General features: G+C 42.6%; 1 protein-coding gene across 8 annotated transcripts in view; it reads left to right on the forward strand.

Annotated features, from left to right (window-relative positions):
- Positions 1–18,244, forward strand: part of LOC105203258 (WAS/WASL-interacting protein family member 1) — a 357,301-nt gene that overhangs the window by 233,430 nt on the left and 105,627 nt on the right. Inside the window, exon 1 of one of the 8 annotated variants that reach the window (XM_011172055.3) lies at positions 11,985–16,360. The exons of the other annotated variants lie outside the window; for them this stretch is intronic. The gene's annotated coding sequence lies outside the window, so the exon portion shown is untranslated. Of the gene's footprint in view, positions 1–11,984; positions 16,361–18,244 lie in introns of those variants that run through there. 8 annotated transcript variants of the gene reach the window in all.

Raw genomic sequence — 18,244 nt, forward strand, 5'->3', positions numbered from 1 at the left:
GTTAAGAGCGCCGATTACACTCACGACGAGGCGTGAAGCCTCGCACCGGATCGATCTTCAGGGATTTCTTCCGTGGCACGGCGATCAGTGCCTAGCAGTGGCGTCTGAAAACAAAACCCCCTAACTCGTTCATCTTGTTCGGGTAATAAAAAACAGGATCTTAAAAAATTATTATTATTGCGTTGATAAAATTAATTTCTAAATGATTGGAATCGTCGATTGTTAATGTTATCAGTAGATTAAATACTGAATAAAATTATAATTATATATGGTACGGATATAATACAAAAATAATAACGAATATTGTTATTAATAAGTAAAGGCCAATACAGCAAAAGCTATTTTAAAAATTATTATTAAAGCGATAATTAATGCGACAAAATTAATAATGCAAATTCAGCATTTTGCATTATTAATTTTTATTTTATTTTTTATAAACAGTTGATGAAACGATTTAATAGTTAGTTTTCTAACGACTTTTTATTATCAAATTTATGTTCTATCAAAAATGACGTTTGCATGCCATTATGAACGCAGACGTGCGATAAGTGGATTTTTACGTAATGCAATATTGTGAGTACAAATCATATGCAAATTTGACAAACGTTACATTTTAAATGTGCATACAATAAGTTTTATTGTCCCTCGTAATTTTTTCCAAAAGCACTTCTTTCATATTTCGAAGATGATCTTTTAATCGAAAATCTTTCGTACTTCTCTTTAAATAGACAAGTGTATAAATCAATACAATCATTACATTAACTAATGACAAATGTTATGAATTAATATTTCTTAACTGATTCGAGAAATAAGATTTTAATTAAGTTTACTACATCATAATTATTTGCAGTAATAATATAATTATCGTTTGCGACACGATCGTTTTACTTAAAAGCCTAATGTAAGTAATGATTGCGTAGAGAGTAGCTGCGAGCTAACAATTCTATGTTGATTTCAAATTACTTCGATAAATTTGTCCCAGCCAAGAAGGTGAGAAAACTTCTCCCTCTTCCCTTCTCTTTCTTTGTCTCTCGTTCGCGATTGAGACGTGAATTCGCATCGAGACGGCAAAGTGCGTGGATCGCGTCGCGCCGGGAGAGTCCCGCGACAGGATTTACTGCTTTGTTAAGTTTCCAAATAAGCCAGCACGCGAGCAGGCGCGGCAGGACGAGAACCATGGTTCACGAGTGCGTTAGGCGTGTAAGAACGATGGTTCAATTAAGGATGTACCGCCGGTTACTCCTGCCGAGGTATAATCCCTCCCGGCATCGTCCTCGGAACTCGTCTTTCTCTCCTGTGCGCGCAGCGAAAACTTCACGGCCACCACCACCTCTTCTCCGGCTCGTGGAAAACTTCCGCTGTTTCCCTTGCTGCGCGAGACGTTGCAGCCGGAAATCTCGAATTACCGAGGCGTTTTACGTTAAGAGCGCCGGCCATTTTATTCCCGGGATAGGGGTACCATGCGACGACTTTACCCTTTCTTTTGGGAGATTAGAAAATGGATAGGCCGGTGGCACGCTAGGTCCTAGTACCAGCCAGGGGAAAATTAAGACGCGTTCTTAGCGGCCGAACCTGATAAAATACAGGAAATAACGAACATATAAATTAAGCAATCGAGAATAATTGTAGAGACATGAACTTAAATCGCTACGAGAACGGAAGAAATAATTTGGGAAATAATTCGATTTATGATTTGGGATTTAACTCGATTAAATAATCTAAGTCGACACTAATTTACTTAATGCAATGATTACAGGTTTAAATCGGATCATCAATTTGAGGTCCAATTTCGGGATATTTAAATTACCGTGGAAAATAGGAAACCTCTCACTTATCTTCAAGCTGTCATACGTCGATTGTGCTAGTGTCGTATATCTTCCTTATTTATTAGTCTCATAAATTTCGTTATGGCTCAGCCTTTAATCTTTGTTCTCTATTCACATTGTGCTCTACATTCGCAAAAAATGTCTAACAACAACCGGAAACAAAAAAAAATCCCGTGACGAAGTCATGTCCAGTCACGTGGTGGGCATTCGGTCCCTTCAAGATACTGCGATATGATGCTATACGGAGGTCTTCTCGAAGTACCCTCTTCCTGGAAGGTCGCGCACGTCATCCACGTTGCGGGACTGTTGAAAAAGAGAGACGCGGATGAACTCCGCGACATTGTTCCCGCATCGACGCCCCGCGGAGGCTCTCATCGCCGTTCTGGGATCTTCCGCGCGGCCGTCGTTGACGGTCGAGCCCTGACCTGACGGATTTATGCGTTTATGGTCGCACCCGAGTCCGCAGGTGGCTAATTGGCGGCACCGTGTGGTCGACAAGTCGAAAAAGCAAATGGAACGGAGAGAAACGCCGAAATAGAGGAAGCGAGACGAAAAAACGACAAACAGAGATTCGGCAGTTATACGCATTCGTGTTGTTTTCGTCACGAAGAATAGAATCGTAACGATAATTGGTGTAATTTTCTAGAAATCGTTAAGCTATTTTTTATGGAGGACAAGTCGCTCATGATTTATATATAGTCGTTTACAAGTATTATGGGGAATTATGTTAACTGTGTTGCACGTCTTAGAACTAATGAATAATCCAGAAGATTACGTCTTTCCTTATCCTAAATTGACCTATTTGAGGTGAGGTAGATAATGTAAATAATATTTCTTCTAACGATCCTCTTACAGGAAAAATATCTTCGTTATTTTTTCACATAATTACGTAAATTACGTATTATTTGTAAATGCGATATAAAATTATACTCTGTACTTTTTATCCTTAGCAATCTACAGTTTCTTGTAACTTGATCACTTATTAACATTTTTTAACTTGAGTATGGTATATTTTCGTTAACGCAGTTCATAAAATATGTTGATCATAAGAGATAAAAGAATCACATTTCAAATGTGATTTTTTAAATATTTAAAGTCATATTAAGATTAACATATTTAATATAAATTTATTTTTCATGAACTACGTTAATAAAACTATGCCATTCCATAAAAAAAATATATTAATCTCGAAATCTCATAAAATAATAATTATAGCTATACAATATTTAAAGTGAGCTTCGAAACGAACAACTTTTTCCTTTGATATTATTTCATATCATTAAAATAACAAAGATATTTTAATGATCGAATTACAGGAAATGTATAGTAGCTGCTGTCACGAAACAAGGTCTCTACGTGATCGATTAGCTACCGATGTGTCGTTCAAATTTCACATGATCTCATTAGTATATCTTTTCGTATTGCTAACGCCCAGTCTGTATCCGGTGTTTCTCGCGCAGTTACATTTGTCACGCAAACTTATCAAAGCAAAACAGCCCGCAGAATTTCGAGTCAGCCAACCGCGCGGACGAAACGTCAGGTATCTTTATCACGGGGGAAAAAAGCGTACGCGACTCGCTGGAAGTGCACTCACACGCGTTGGCGAAATCGGTGGAAGATACCGGCGGGGAAAGACACTACCCTCATTTTTCCTCTTCGCTCGTATACCCCGGCGCACCCGACATTCGTCATAAGGGCCACTTCATATTGCGCGCCGGCATGAGTTACAGTCGCGGGAGGACTCGACGGTGTGCATTCTGCGGGCGAATCCCCCGTTTTTCGTCCGTCCGCAAAACACCGTCGCGCCGCGCGATTCCTGCGTGAAGCCGGCTTTTAAAATTCTCGCGGACGAGTGTGTACAGTATCGAAATGTATACACGCGGCGCCGAAAATAACAGCGCTCGGCCGGAATACCGCGGCGTTTCCGACGTGCATGAGAAACGTTATCGCCGTCCCGTGTTTGCGTCGCGATAACTTGAATCGCCTCATGAGAGAAATACAGGCCGCGATTAAACAACAAACTAGAGAAGACGTGATTTCACATTTCTAAAATGGGCAACGGCCGATTTTTCTTAATATGCGTTTCTAAATTAAACAAAGTCTACTCGGACTAAAAGCGACTCGTCGTTTTTTTTCCAGGTTGATCACTACAATTGTGCAGTACATACGAATGCACATAATTTACAGGATTTGAAAATATTTTAAGACACATAGCGACAAATCAATTTTTATTTTAATATTATTGCAGCTGTGTAATGTAATATCCCGTCGCTCTTTTGCCGACATTATTTTAACGAAGAATATCGATTATTCAAACTCCAATTAGATTACGCATTCCTCGTAACGAGCGTAATGCAATTTCTTTCTATTCTTGATCATGAAACAAGAACAGGCATTTCAATCCCTAACGAAGGTAACGCGCGCAAACATTCGGTCGAATCGCAGATTCGCGCAACGTTAAAACAAACCCCCGGAGTATTTACTCCCGTAGGGCGCGAATAAAACTGCTAAACCGTCGCTTGGCCGGCGGCGGGTGTAACAAAAAGCTCGCGATTTATTAAGTTTCCGGCTGGTGCGTAGCGTGCAGAAAAAAAGGGAGTGAGAGAGTATCGAAAAAGAAAAAAAAAACAGGAAGTAAAAAGAGAGCGACTCAGCGAAAGCGGCTGCGTGCGACGGATCTGGCGATAAATCCGCGCCGCGCGTTTCGAGGCTTCGAAGTTTCATCGGGAATCTCAGAAATTTATAAACCGCCCCCCTTCCCACTCCTTTTTCCGTACACGTGTGCATGTGCATGCGTGTGAATATGCACAACCGCTGCCGCCGCTGTCGATCGTAACTATGAATTCCGCCTGATTTTTCCAGCCCTCTCCACTCCTCCTCCCCTCTGTCTCTCCCGCGTGCTGTCCTCATGTATGGAGTGACGACCTCTGGCAGCCGTAGGTATCCGCAATTTATTCCCGGACGATAAATCATCGTCCACCTACGCCGGCGATTTCTTTTTGCACCATAAATCAGTGAACCGAGACTCTCGCGTACGTAGACACCTGCGACGCAGGGGGCTCGGGCCAGGTCAAAGGGTGTCGTTTAATTCGTGTCCGACGTCGTCGTCGGCGCGAGTATCGTCGAGTGTATCGATGAAGACTGCCGAGTGTGCTCACCGCTCGGTGGCCTCATTAATTTTGACGCGTAAGTAATCAACGGGGATCGTGCCGGCTCTCGGGATAAATAAATTTAGATAGGGCAAGATAATAAACTTATCCTTAGCAGCGTGAGGTTGATTCCCGCTTGTTCGTGCGCGTCACTTTACGTTAAGAGAATCTTGAATATCTGTATCTCAAGATACGAGCAAACACAGAATATCTCGAAACCCAACGTATATCCTCTTGACGACTCGGCTTGTGCCAGTGTAGATTAATTTTAATCTCGGTTTAACTTACTTTTTATCTTCCTCTCGTTCTTAAGAATTAGAGAAAAAGATAGAGAGTAAGTTGAAACAAGATTATAAAGTTAATCTACATTGGATAGAAATGGACATCGCTTTAATTGTAGTTAACTAAATGTTCGATTATATGTATTAGTCTTGGCCGACATTCAATCAATTCTTATTTTTAAGACCGTCTTTAAGTAGTATCTTAAGTGATGTCATCGGACTAATTACAGTGTTATATTAGCACCTAGGAACTTTATCCAGACAATAACACTATGCGGGCAATCATTGTCAGTAATATTGGACCAGCATGACGCAAATCATTATTGTCAAAAAAATTATTAAAAAAAATTTTTTTTTAATTGCACCATTGTCAATATTCTACATCGCAATTATTAACTGGAAAATAGGCTAATGAGAGTCAGCGCAGGTAAAAGTGCGCAGTCGCAAATATTAATATTAAATCATTTATTCATTTCTAAATTACAAATGAACGAACGTTTCGACTCGTTCGTTTGTAATTTAGAAATGAATAAATGATTTAATATTAATACTTGCGACTGCGCACTTTTACCTCTCACTGGTCTATTTTCCAATTACTAATTGTGTTTAAGTTTCGAGAGTCCGGGACTAATTAATTATTCTACATCAATCAATAGTAACCATATACAATCAATAATAGTAGTCAATATTTGTTATTACTGATAGTATTATTAACCGTGTAAGATTCCTATTAAGACATTACTTAAAACAGTTTTGAAATAAGATTCTGCTATGAATGTCGACTTTAGACATCATTCTTTACTGGTGACGGAAAATCTATCGCGATGACCACTTATTGTTAGTCACGCAGTTTATCGACCGATAACGTTCCGATAACTCGCGCTATAACAAACTCTGTATTGAGGAAAGAGGAAGGGGACGTGAAAGGGTCGACGTGAAACATCGAGAAGCATCGCTGAATCAGTTCGGGCGACGACGGCCGGTATCGAAAAAACCGTGGCCGGAAGGGAAAGCCTTGACAAGGAGGGAGACCGAGAGAGCTCTCGCCTGAATAAATCGAAAAAGATTTACATGCGGCTCGTTTGGCACGCCGTGTCGAAACGCGCCGCGACGCGCGTCGATGCCTCCCGTCGGCCAGTTCCACGTGAGAGTCGTGGTTCGGACGCGACTTGTTAAAATTGCAGTGATGTTTACTTGATTATAATGGAGATATACAACTACAGTATCTGAGCTAAGATACATTTTTCCTCGAAATTTCTCCCTTTTTCCTTTCAAATATATTTTATAAAATTCTTAGTTACACGAAATCGAGATGAATTATTCTCGCTGCTAACTTATGATTTATTATTCAAGATTATTTTCAAAAGAGACAGCGTTTTAAGAGTAAAGAGAATGTTGGAGTTCATGATGTCAGTGTTTGTTTAGGATATCACTCTGATATATTTCGACAAGTTTTGTGACTTTCGGCGACGTAGAGACGCGGCTATCCGAGATATTTTCAAAGTAGATTAAATAAAGCTGCAAAACACGAATCAATGAATCAAAGATTACTCGTGTTTGCTCATCGATAATGCATCATCGTTCACAGATAATCTGTGATAACCTATATTTTTTTTCAGTACTCATATTCTTGCTTGTGCTATGTAAGATTTCGTTAAAAATATTTCATTTTACATATTACTTCGTAAATATTTATTATTAACCATCATACACACAGATTTATAGAATCGTATAATTCAGGATTAATACCGTTTGATTTAATTGAAGTTAGAATTCTAAAATAAAAATAAAACTATGAACACTCGCTGAAATTCGTGAGAACAAATTGGATAGATCCTCAGCCACAAATATGAATACTGAAAAGATTTTTTTAGATTTGGCAATGAAATTTATATCTCGTGAATTTCGATCTGTTTGTCATGGAACGTGGAATCGAGTCGAGAGCATCTATTTTTTTCGACGGGAGAGAGAGTCCCCATCCGCTTAGAATACATTAACGGCGTAGTACCAGCGACTTGCGAAAGGCTACGAAAAGTATAGTCGCGTCAGGGTAGTACACAGGCGACGAGGATGTTTAACAAACACTCGGGAAATTCGCTGCATCACCTTACGGGGCGGCCGTCGGCAAACAAGGAACGCCTCGAGTGCTTCCAAAAAAGCTTTCGGCGCCTACGTTAGGCGCCACCCATGCGCCTTTTCTCCCTTAGGGAAAAAGAGGGATTATCTTGTTTTTAAACAGCACCACCATTATCCGGCATTATTCTTCTCCGTTCGGCGTTTACGACCGGCGCTAGCTAGTCTCTCGAATTATCGCACTTACCCATCGCATTATCGCTTTCAGTTTTAATGAAGTAGTATTTAGTGTCACTTTAGTGATTTCTCCAAGTTTTCCTACAAAAGAATTGCAGATAATAAAACAATTCACAGGTAAATAATAGGTTGTCATTTGCACAGCCAGATTGTAGTTTAACAGTTCGGTGAAAAGAAGAATTTGAAATAATAGAGCTTTAGTTGTAATACAAATAATTTCAATTAAATGTTTGATTAATACAATGAAATGTTTAGTAATATTCTATAATTATATTAACAGAAACTAACCCCACGCGTTTTAATAATAGTAACTAATCGATTATCAAACGGTTACTAAATGGTTACTAAATATTTACTTACATTAATTGAATATTTAATTGAAATGATTTCACCAAAGCGCGCACTTAATCACCATCATTTAAATTTGATTATTAATACCGAATGTTTTTTCGCCTTCTTCTAGTGACTGTATATAGTGTAAGTTTTTAACATTCACGATCATTCAAATATTTATCATCGTTCTTCCTTTTTTTTCCATCTCAAATTTCTTCCTTTCATATTATATCCATAACTTCAGATCTCTCTCCATTCAGAGGGGCGGATCCCCTCCTTTATAGATCTTTAAATCACATCCACTCTCGATTCCGCAAAACTTGCCTTCCATCGATCTCCCTATCGCCGAAATGGAGAAGGGTCGTACGTAGAGCATTTTCTCGGGCTCTCGATTGATTATCGATAAAACACACACACGCGCCGGAAACGTCGATCGAAGTGGCCACAGTTCGGTCCGCGGCGACCTTCTAATTCTCGAACTAATTCCGACGTGTATCCGCGCCGCTCGTACGAGATCGGGCGAATTGCCGGCGTCGAATCCGTCGATTCTCGCCCACAGCACGGCGCGACGGCCGGTAGTTTCATAAACATCGTGGGAGCTTTTTTGGGCATACATGCCCGGGAATATCCCTCGGGAAACGCCGACATGCGGACGAGAGAGCGGCGATCTGACGCTACGTAGTAATATTTGCAGTCGGCTGGCCCGGGATCGCGCCGTTGACACCAACGCCGGGGTATCGCCGACAACGCCCGGGTGCCCCGATGTTTCATCAAGCGCACCTGCGGTCGCGAGCTATCTATGACGGAATTTTTATCTCCATCGACATTTTCTCGTTAGCCAGGAAAACATGTCGACCGGCGAGCAAAACACGGCGACAGGGAGCACCGAGCACGATAATATTTCATCGCGCGATTATCCCGTTACGCGCTGATATCGATAACGTCCAAGGTATGAAACGACGGATTCGGTGACGGTACGTTTATCGAGCGTGGAAAGAAAATAAAGGTATCTCCCAAGATACGTTAGATTGTCAAGAAAGGATGAGAGACTTAAGAAACACGTATTTGGCAACGAATAATATTCGATCGACGATCGTGATTGCTGTTTCCAATAATGTTTGATTTTATTTTTTATAAAGTTGGAAAATTTGTGTGAAATTTGATATACGTACATCTCACGTTTCAAATAATTCACTTTCATTAATTTAATTTAACACAAAACAAATATATTTTAAAAAGTAATAAATATTATGTAAAAAAACTAACACAAAAAAATAAAACGGAATGTGGAAACATATTTCTCTAATAAGATTAATATTTATATGTTGACACATTCATTTTCTCTTATATTTTAAACATTTCTTTATAATATTTGTTTATCCAAATTTACGTTGTTTTAATACTCTGAAATGTTGAATATTAATTTAACACAAAATATGCAACATAATTACATGTTGAATTCACAACTTGATGTGTTAAGAAATCAAGGCAAAAATTTTAAGAAGTCGATACCTATTTCAACATCGATACATAAATGTTTTCTACTGCGTACGACCGATACAGTGGGAAGAGTAAACGGCGGTGGGAAACTTTCGCGACCGCAACTGCGAAAGAGTAGGGGCGGTATAGATTTTTTTTGTGCGTTTTAGGCGTGCCGGAAGTTTTCAGCGCGATTTAGCCGGAGATCGGAGGGGCGTCCGCGGGTTCGAAAGTTGGGGAAAATTTCTCATCGGGCTCTTCGGCGTTGCCAGCCAGAGCAGATCCATTAAACCGGAGCATAACTTCCGACCTGCGGCATTCTTAGCACGCTCGCAGGATACTTCACGTGTGCCAACAAAGCTCCTAAGTTACCCACACGTTCTCCAAGCGTGTCTTCGGGAACAACGGGCCGGGAGTATCGACCTGACGCGCCAACGCGCCGATATTTGCAGCCGACTGCCTTTTCTTTCTCTTTTCCTCTACGTATCCATCCATCTCTTTATAGCTGTCTACCCATCGTACACCCACTTCATTCGATTCCAATAAATTTATTAAACATTTAATAATCTAACATGCATCGCAGCACAACCGCTTATAATATTTATTCTTTAACATATTTGCGTATATTCTCTTCTTCGTATTTTTCTATGGAATTCATTCTATCGAAGTCACGTAAAATCGTCTGGTTGCTTAATATTAAATATCTATTTTTTTTTCTTTTTCTTATGATTGCATCGAAGCATTCGACGTGACATAATTCCTTAGCATGTCATCGCAACTATTTCCACGAATCGTCAACTTGTTCGCGAAGCCTGCCTCTATTCGGCCGGGCTCGCTTTGACATTGTGTCAACCATTGTCCACCACACTCTTCTGTATGCGCGGCTTAGTTCTCTTCCGAGGGACGATCTGATCCCAAACTGCTCTGTAAATACATCTCTCCGTCTCCGCGTCCCCTTCCCCTCCTTTTCAAGAATCCCTCATCCCAAGACCCGTCTTCGGCCTCGTTTGACGAAGTTTTCAATGCCGCCGACCAGCCCAGAACGAGTAGCCCAACCTGCCGCGTCTTTCTCCCTTTCCCCAGTTCAGCCTCTCTTCCCCCCTCCCCCCCGCGAAACGTGGTCCTCCAAATACTCGTCCGCGGTATTTGCGGATATCCGCTGATAGTTTCGCAATACCAGCCGCGGATTGGGAAGGGGTTGACGCCTGGAGCAACGAGGGACGAGCAGCAGCGGGGAGACTACAGCGGACGGAAGACGGGGTGTACGGTCGGTCGTATGGTGCATAGGAGGAGGGAAGCAAACAACGAAACCCTCTCTCTCTCTCTCTCTCTCTCTCACACACACACACACACACACACACACACACACATACACACGGGGTGCCTGCAATTCGATCCTCAAAGCCCACCGAGTAAATACGGCAACGACGACGGTGGCGGCGGTGGCGGTAGTGGTGGCGGTGGAGGCGATGGGAAACGGCAGGGTATGAGGGAACGAGGAGCGGGCAGCGTTTAATTAATTCCATCCACCGCGTCGTTACGATTGTATAACACAGCCGGTAACCCCCTGTTCGTTTCGTTTTTACCGTTCCCCGCGTCACGACGCGGCATGGCCGTTCGTTCGTTCGGTTTCCGTTCGGGGGTGAAAACGTGCGCACGATACTTCCCGGGTAGAATAACGAAAAGATTGGGATAGGCTAGAGAGAGGGTTTTCTTAGCTTTCCTCCACCAGACCTCTCGCACAAAAATTGCGGATAAAAAAGTAAAATAAACTCAAACACCGGCGCGGCGCATATTTTTCCAAGTGATTAAACACATGAACAATTACGGTATTAACATGTTAATATATGTATAACAGTTTTCAGCGAAACATTATGAATGATTATGATTGCGAGAGATGAAAGTACGTATGCATACAAATCATTTTTTGGTAAAATCACGTATGCATTTTTTTTTTTTTTTTTTTAAGAGATCCTCGAAAAAGAATGAGACAACACCGAGATTGTGGCATTATGCAGAGGAAGTAGGTCACTCGTGGAAGAGCTAATAATTATGGAAATGGCATGCATTATAGACGGGATACTCACGTACAGGACGAAGCGTCCTAGGGATTTTTCGTACATGAGCGCATTTATATTTTTTGTACGATAAATACATTGCAGAGGGATGTACGTTGAGAGATGCGGCGAGCATCATTTTCAAAAAAGTATTTCGCGTGTTCCGCTATTACGTGGAATTTTTTTCTTGCGCGATTTTTTTTTTGCGCTTGGATTCAGAACGCGTTAACGTCCATAATGCACTCCGTTGCAATGTCATAATCTCATTTTCGCTGTCGATGAATTATCTTATTGCCGCATTCAGAGCTGGAATTGCAATTCGCAACGGCTTTCTCGTTTCGCAGAAATTAAACGAAGGATTGAAGGGGATTTTTCCTTCCGCTCGGTGTATTATTTTCAAATCGCGCGTGCTCGCATACCCCGGGACGAGCAATAAAATAAATTCCTTCGAATGTTTGTTCGCGACTCGTTTCGCAAACGTCTCGCAGCTCCGAGGCGAGAATTGCTTTTTCGCGCGCGCGAGAAGGAAAGGGGTGGTAAGGGGAGAGGGGTGGGTGGAAAAGGGGAGAACGATCGCGCGCGAAATCGAAAAAATGAAAACTGTGAAAAATCGTATCATACGGCGCGCGTGGGGATAAAATTCTTCCTCCACAATTCTTTATTCTTCTCAAGAGTAATGGTCATTCTGACACGTTTCTGCTCTGACACGTCTTGCCGGCGGGGGATCCCTGTAATATTACGGACGCGTCGAAGGCTTGGGCACGTTTCTGGTCTCCCGAGCGCGCCGGGGATATCCGTCCACGTGCTGCATATCCGCCGTCCTGAGCATATCCCCTTCGTTCGCTCTTCCTACGTTCCTCACGCGCTGTCTCGCGAGAGCCAAATGACCCACATACGTCGAATTATGGTCCCGCGGTTTCACCGCCGGCGATCCACGGATTTCCGCCGCGTCGATAAGAAGACGGACGTTCCGTTACCTCGTTCATCTAATCCGACTTCCTGCGCCTGAGGTGCCGGCCTGATAAGCGGTCTTCCGATAAGAGGAACGTACTTTGTACGGCGAGTCGTAATACTCCCAACTCCGCGTAAAAATTGTAAGAGAGACACAAATCTCGATAAATCGATGAATTAAGATAAGACTGGTCATTATACTCATTTGTTATGATGCAATAAAACGTTTAGCTTGTAAGAATGCATGCGCACACTGAAACGAGATAGAAAGATTAATTGTGTGAGATAAAAAAATCTGGTCTTTAAAATCATCGTTAAACTCTTCTCTTTTCTCTTTCTATCTCCAACACGTATAGAGAAAGAGGTTTTAATAGAGTGCAATCCTGTAGTAAATTATTATCATAAAAATGAATAAATAGGAACGCAGGAAAGAGAATGAAATGAAATCCAGTAATTACATTAACAGCGGCTGTTATTTTCAAGATTACAAATTCATCGTTACACCAAACAATTTCCTATAGGTAGCATTTTAAATCACCCACGTTTTGCAGGTAATTACAACGCGTACCGAGGCACAAGGCGATCATTATCGGTTACGTGATCCGTTATGCACCGCGGGCTCGAAAGTGCAACGTGGCGCAATCGATATCACTTAGCAGGCGGCGGGGTTCTTTTACCGTCCCCTCTCGTCGAGGAATCCGCACGGAGGACGACGCGGAAAAACTTTCCCAGAACGTGGAAGATTAGGCGAGGTGGCGTCAAACGTGGCCAGTCGATTAGACTCCCCGTGGGAGTCGTCGACGACGATCGATCGTTCCCGGATTCATCGACCGAAAGGTGATTCTCGCGAGAGGAACGGCACGACGACTCGCTACAGCGTCGCCGGATTAGTGCATTTTCCTCGAGCTGCGACGACTACGCAAAGTCCCTTGTTTGAACTGGCATTCGTCTAATACTCGCGCGTTTAATGTAAAACGCCGTCTCGACAACGTCGTCGTCGCCGTCATCGCAGCTCGAGAAATTCGTAGCTCCCGCTCGCCGTCTCTTATTTACAGAATCCCCCCGCGACGAAACGCTCTGTCGTTCTTACCGGTGGCTCCGCTTTATTGTGCGAGCCCGTCGGCGCGAGACTACCGTCTGCAAGCAAGATGTAAACCCGCGCTCTTTAAGAGAGCGTGACGAACGGAGACAGCACACGGAGAGACGCATTCCGTTGCACCGTTGCATAGCCGTTGCTCCTCCGAATGCGCGCGAACGTACATAAAATTAACGGCGATGTTTCTAGACTTTGCACGACGAATTTGTAAGATTTAAAAGAAAAAGATTTTTTTATCTCATGGCAGATAAGAAATACGGGAACGATAGAATGCGTCATATTGTCCCCTTAATTGTTTTTCATCAAATAATTTTTAGCAAATATTACGATCAGATATGACTCTCTAATGAAAAAATTATTCGTTCGTATCGTCTCCCGATCATCTTTTATAATTCTTTCTTTTTATTCATAAGTAGTCGAGTTATAGATTTTACGTTTAATAACGAAACTTTAAGGTGTTGTGTTATTTGGTCTGTTCGAAACATCCTTCAATACATGACAGAATCCTGTCACGATTGAGAGGGCACCACTGTGCAGGCAGGTATAAGGATCCTTCGAATAATGTCCCTGACTCGAAGGACGTCAAACTGGATCGGCCACGAAACATGATACGTAGAAGGTTAATCCCAACCCAAAGTCTACTATGAGACTGTTTTTTTTTTGTGAAGATTCTAAGACTCTACGAAAAAAATCAGAGTCAACCTCGAACGATAATATGATATTCTTATATAATTCGACTCTTTCCACTTTATATGAATTAATAAAAGAAAAACAAATACAGAGGTTTAGACGCGACATAAAATTTACAGAGGTTCACGACACTTGATCGTCTTCATAACTACACCAAATCTCGGAAGGAATCCATAATATTTATATACGATGGAAAAAGTAGGCATAATTTCTTATCGGTCAAACTCCTAAGCAAAAATTCCACTGGCCAGTGTAGACGATGAAAACAAGTAAATATTTTCTATATAAGCCAAATCCAACAATCAAGGAATCGTGGGGATAACAACGGGCCTTCCCACAGCCCGAAACCCGAGAGGACGACTCGGAGCAGCGTACAAATTCGAGCTCTCCAACCCATCGTCCCCTCCTCCCCTCTCGTACGTCGAGAGAGGACGAAATTCCCCGCCCGTTCCCCTCACCCTGTATCCTTTTCGCCCTCCCGTGGGTTTTGTGTCCGGCACCCTCGTGAAAGGAGTCCCGCCACACGCACTCAAAGAAAGGAGAAGAGTCGGTCGACTCGGAGAAGAGAAGTGCGGCAGAAGGGGATCGCCAACCCAGTGTGGCACATGGTGGGGTAGTTTGTAGGGTAGGGTGAGTCGTGGCGGTCTTGGTGGGAGCGAGCGGCCGAGGCTCGAAGCGACGGACGATCGTACGGAGCAACAGTGTGCCGCGCGCGGCCATGAAGCGATGGTCGTTCTTAATGAGACATAGAACGGGGGAGAGAGAGAGAGAGAAAGAGAGAGAAAGAGTGTGTCTGTGTTCGCGACGATGCCACTCGAGAGTCTAGAGCGATTTAGAGCGTCGCACGCCGCGAGAACCGACCTGAATCGCGGGTGTTGAGTTTCGTAGCGTCCTCGACTGGATTTTGCAACACCGTCAATCGACTGGAGTAACACAGTGAGATAAACAATCAACATCTTTAATATTCCTCGTGTTAAATCTAGTGAGTGAGAACTTGGCAGGAGCCTCGTTATTGGGAAGAGTATTTCGTGCGGCGGAAAGGAAAGTGCTGAGGTTCGCCGAGGTGAGCGTGAAAATTGAGTGAAGGCGAAAATAGTGAGGTGATACGCGGGCGAAAAACAACCGAGGAGCAGGAGCCTCGTGCGCCGCAGATCGAGTGCCGAAAACTCGCGATCGTGAACGCGAACGCGGGATCTTTCCGACGAGACTCGCATCGCCCGACGTGCCCGCCGCCGATATCGCGAGGTGGAAGCTGAGGAGATCGGTGCCTTTTCGACTGGATCTTCCCCGCCGCGATAAGAAGAAGAAGTTTACATCCCTTCCCATCGACAATCCAGTGAATTTCGCCAATTTCGACCCGGTTGTGAAACTCATTCGAGATCGTCCACATCCGGACGGTGATCTTCCAAATTCTCGCGGAGCAAGCAGAAAGGAGCAACAGCAACACGCTGCAAGGTGGATTACGAGATTTCCGTGTGGAAAACCACGTTTCGGTGCCTTCGACGACGCGGCTCTTCTCAGGGTAAAAGAATACGGTCGAGCTCGAAAAGAGTTGCAAGTGCATTTGACGGGCGAGAGAGAGCTTCGGGAGTTCCGTCGCGAGTGAGACCAGTAGACGATTTTTTTTCTTCGTCTTTTCCAAGGGCAAGCGAGAAACTGCCGACGCTTCGTCGCCGGTGGGGGGTTTACTGACCTCAGCGACCACGGAGTTGGCGACTGCCCTTCGCGACGACGAAGGGAGGCGAAGACTTAGACGGCCCTTTGTGCCGACTTGAACAACGTCTCGCGACACTGCAAACGAGGCGGAATTACCTTCCTCGGAACTGCATGTGGCTGCCGCATGCGGCTTTTCACGTCTCGCTATATCGTCCGCGGAGATTCATCATCAGCTTCGAAGAGCTCGCTCGCGCTCGTCCAGCAGCTTTGGTAGTGGGATCTTAGTCGGTAGCGATTTCACGTGTGAGGCTCGACGAATGTGGAATATCGCCGAGTGAAGTGCCGTGCGATTATTTAGTGTTATCAGCTGATTCGTGTGACAGGTCGCGAGGATCGCGAATCCCTGTCACGCCGCTCGTGAAAAGGTGTCGCACGAGCGGAGTCAAGCGCACGGAAAATCATCCGCGACAGAGATGCGCTCGTAGCGAATCGTCGACTTCGTCACCGCAGTCGTCGCAGCCGGATTTCTAAGGTAAGCGCCGCACGTTTACCACCACGTCGCCGTCATCGTTACTGTCGCCCCGAAACACGGAGAAAACGAAGGCTACCTTAATGCCTGTGACTTATCTTGAAAATGAAACATATCGGACTTCTGATAATGATCAGCTCGTCGATAAATGACAAACCCTGCGAGGAAAAAGGGAACAGGTAGCATACTCGAAAATACGACTCAACGAACTAAAAAAAAAGGGAAGAATACTTTTATCTTGATCAACATGAATAAAAGAAAAGAAAGATGGGAAAGAGAAATTATCTGAGAATTTTAAAAAAGTATGTAATAGATGAAAAGCTTAGGATTACTGTGTCAGAAACTAATCGTTCGCAGTACATTGGAAAAAGAGCCTGGCAACAGCCGCCCAATGTTGAGTGAAATAGTGCCACTTGAATATCTGGTTAATATAACCAAAAATATTTACACTCTTCCAAATGTTTGACAAGAAAAAAATTTCAATCATCAAATTTAGTAAATGCTTACTAAATATTTAGAAAAGAAAAATTACATCTTGGTTGTATCAGCCAAACATTTAATTGGCATTATTTCGCTCAACACTTGGCAGCCACGACCAAAAACTCTCTTATCAGTATAGTTATAAAAAACATAAATTTTTTTAAATAACGATATAACGAACAGTTTAAACTTGAATTCGCGTACGATAATGAGAGTGAGAGAAAACGAGATTATGCGTGTTAACGCTCCGGTGCCGGCCAATCCATTTAAACAAAATGTGAGCTGAAACTTTCGTAGGGCAATGTAGCCCTCGAACATTCTCGGGACAAAAGTGTCTGGAAACGAACGTTCGTAATTGCGGGCAGATTCGTTTTCGTTGAGACTCGCGCGGTTTTGGGGCAGAAAGAGCTCGGTTTTTTTTTAAATATAAAAAAGGGGGAAAAAGAGAATTAAAAGTATCCTTTCGCGAGTGCGAATTACGCGCGCGTCACGTGGCGAGTTTCGGAGCGTGAAGAACGCGCTCCGGTTTTTTTTTCGGAACGGATCCTCCCTCCCGCCAACGTTGCTGTCTTCCTTTTTCGCGCACACAACCCGGCGCAAAGAGGATTATCTCGAATCCGCTCCTAAAAGCATCTCGACGAGCGACGATTTCCATCGCGAGGGGCCTCACCTCGCGCGGATGAGTGACCCGTTCCGCGTGGATTATCGCACGATCGATCGCGGATTTGCTACACTTCGCGCTGCGAGATCCTTCCTGGTGAAGTAACGAGCTTTTCTTTATCGATAATCTTAATAATTTAGACCGAAAATGTGTCTCCATAATCTCCCGAAGACAAAACGTCAGGATGACATGTGACTTAAGGATGTATAAAACGTTTCTCAAAACATTCAGCAAATGATAAAAAAATGACAGATTGTTTTAGATTGCATTTGAAAATAATGAAAAAAGAATCAATTTTCTATCTGGACCAAAAATTATTTCAATAAAAAACATATATGCTCTAATAAAAATATAATAATGAAACAAGAAATATTAAAAAAAAAGAATTTAAACTTTTTATTAAATTGCGATGCAGAGATCAATTGTGTAAAATAAACAAAATTTATTTATTGATTTATTTACAAAATAACTAAACAGACAATGTGAGACTTTGTATAAATTATCATGAATACTTAAAGTACTTACACAAAAAAAATTAAAATTTTTCTTAATGTAAAATTTAATTTTTAATAGCAAATAGAGTAAATAAACTATATATAAATAAAAATATAATTTTATTCAAACAACTTTTATATTAATTGAAATGTTAATATTAAACACATTTCTAAATTTTATTTACTTTGCACGGACTGTGTGTTCGATACATCCTTAGTGAAAATAACCGTGGATTTATTTCGAAATTTCCA

This window comes from Solenopsis invicta, chromosome 16, assembly GCF_016802725.1.
Source record: "Solenopsis invicta isolate M01_SB chromosome 16, UNIL_Sinv_3.0, whole genome shotgun sequence".
Taxonomy (NCBI): Eukaryota; Metazoa; Arthropoda; class Insecta; order Hymenoptera; family Formicidae; genus Solenopsis; species Solenopsis invicta.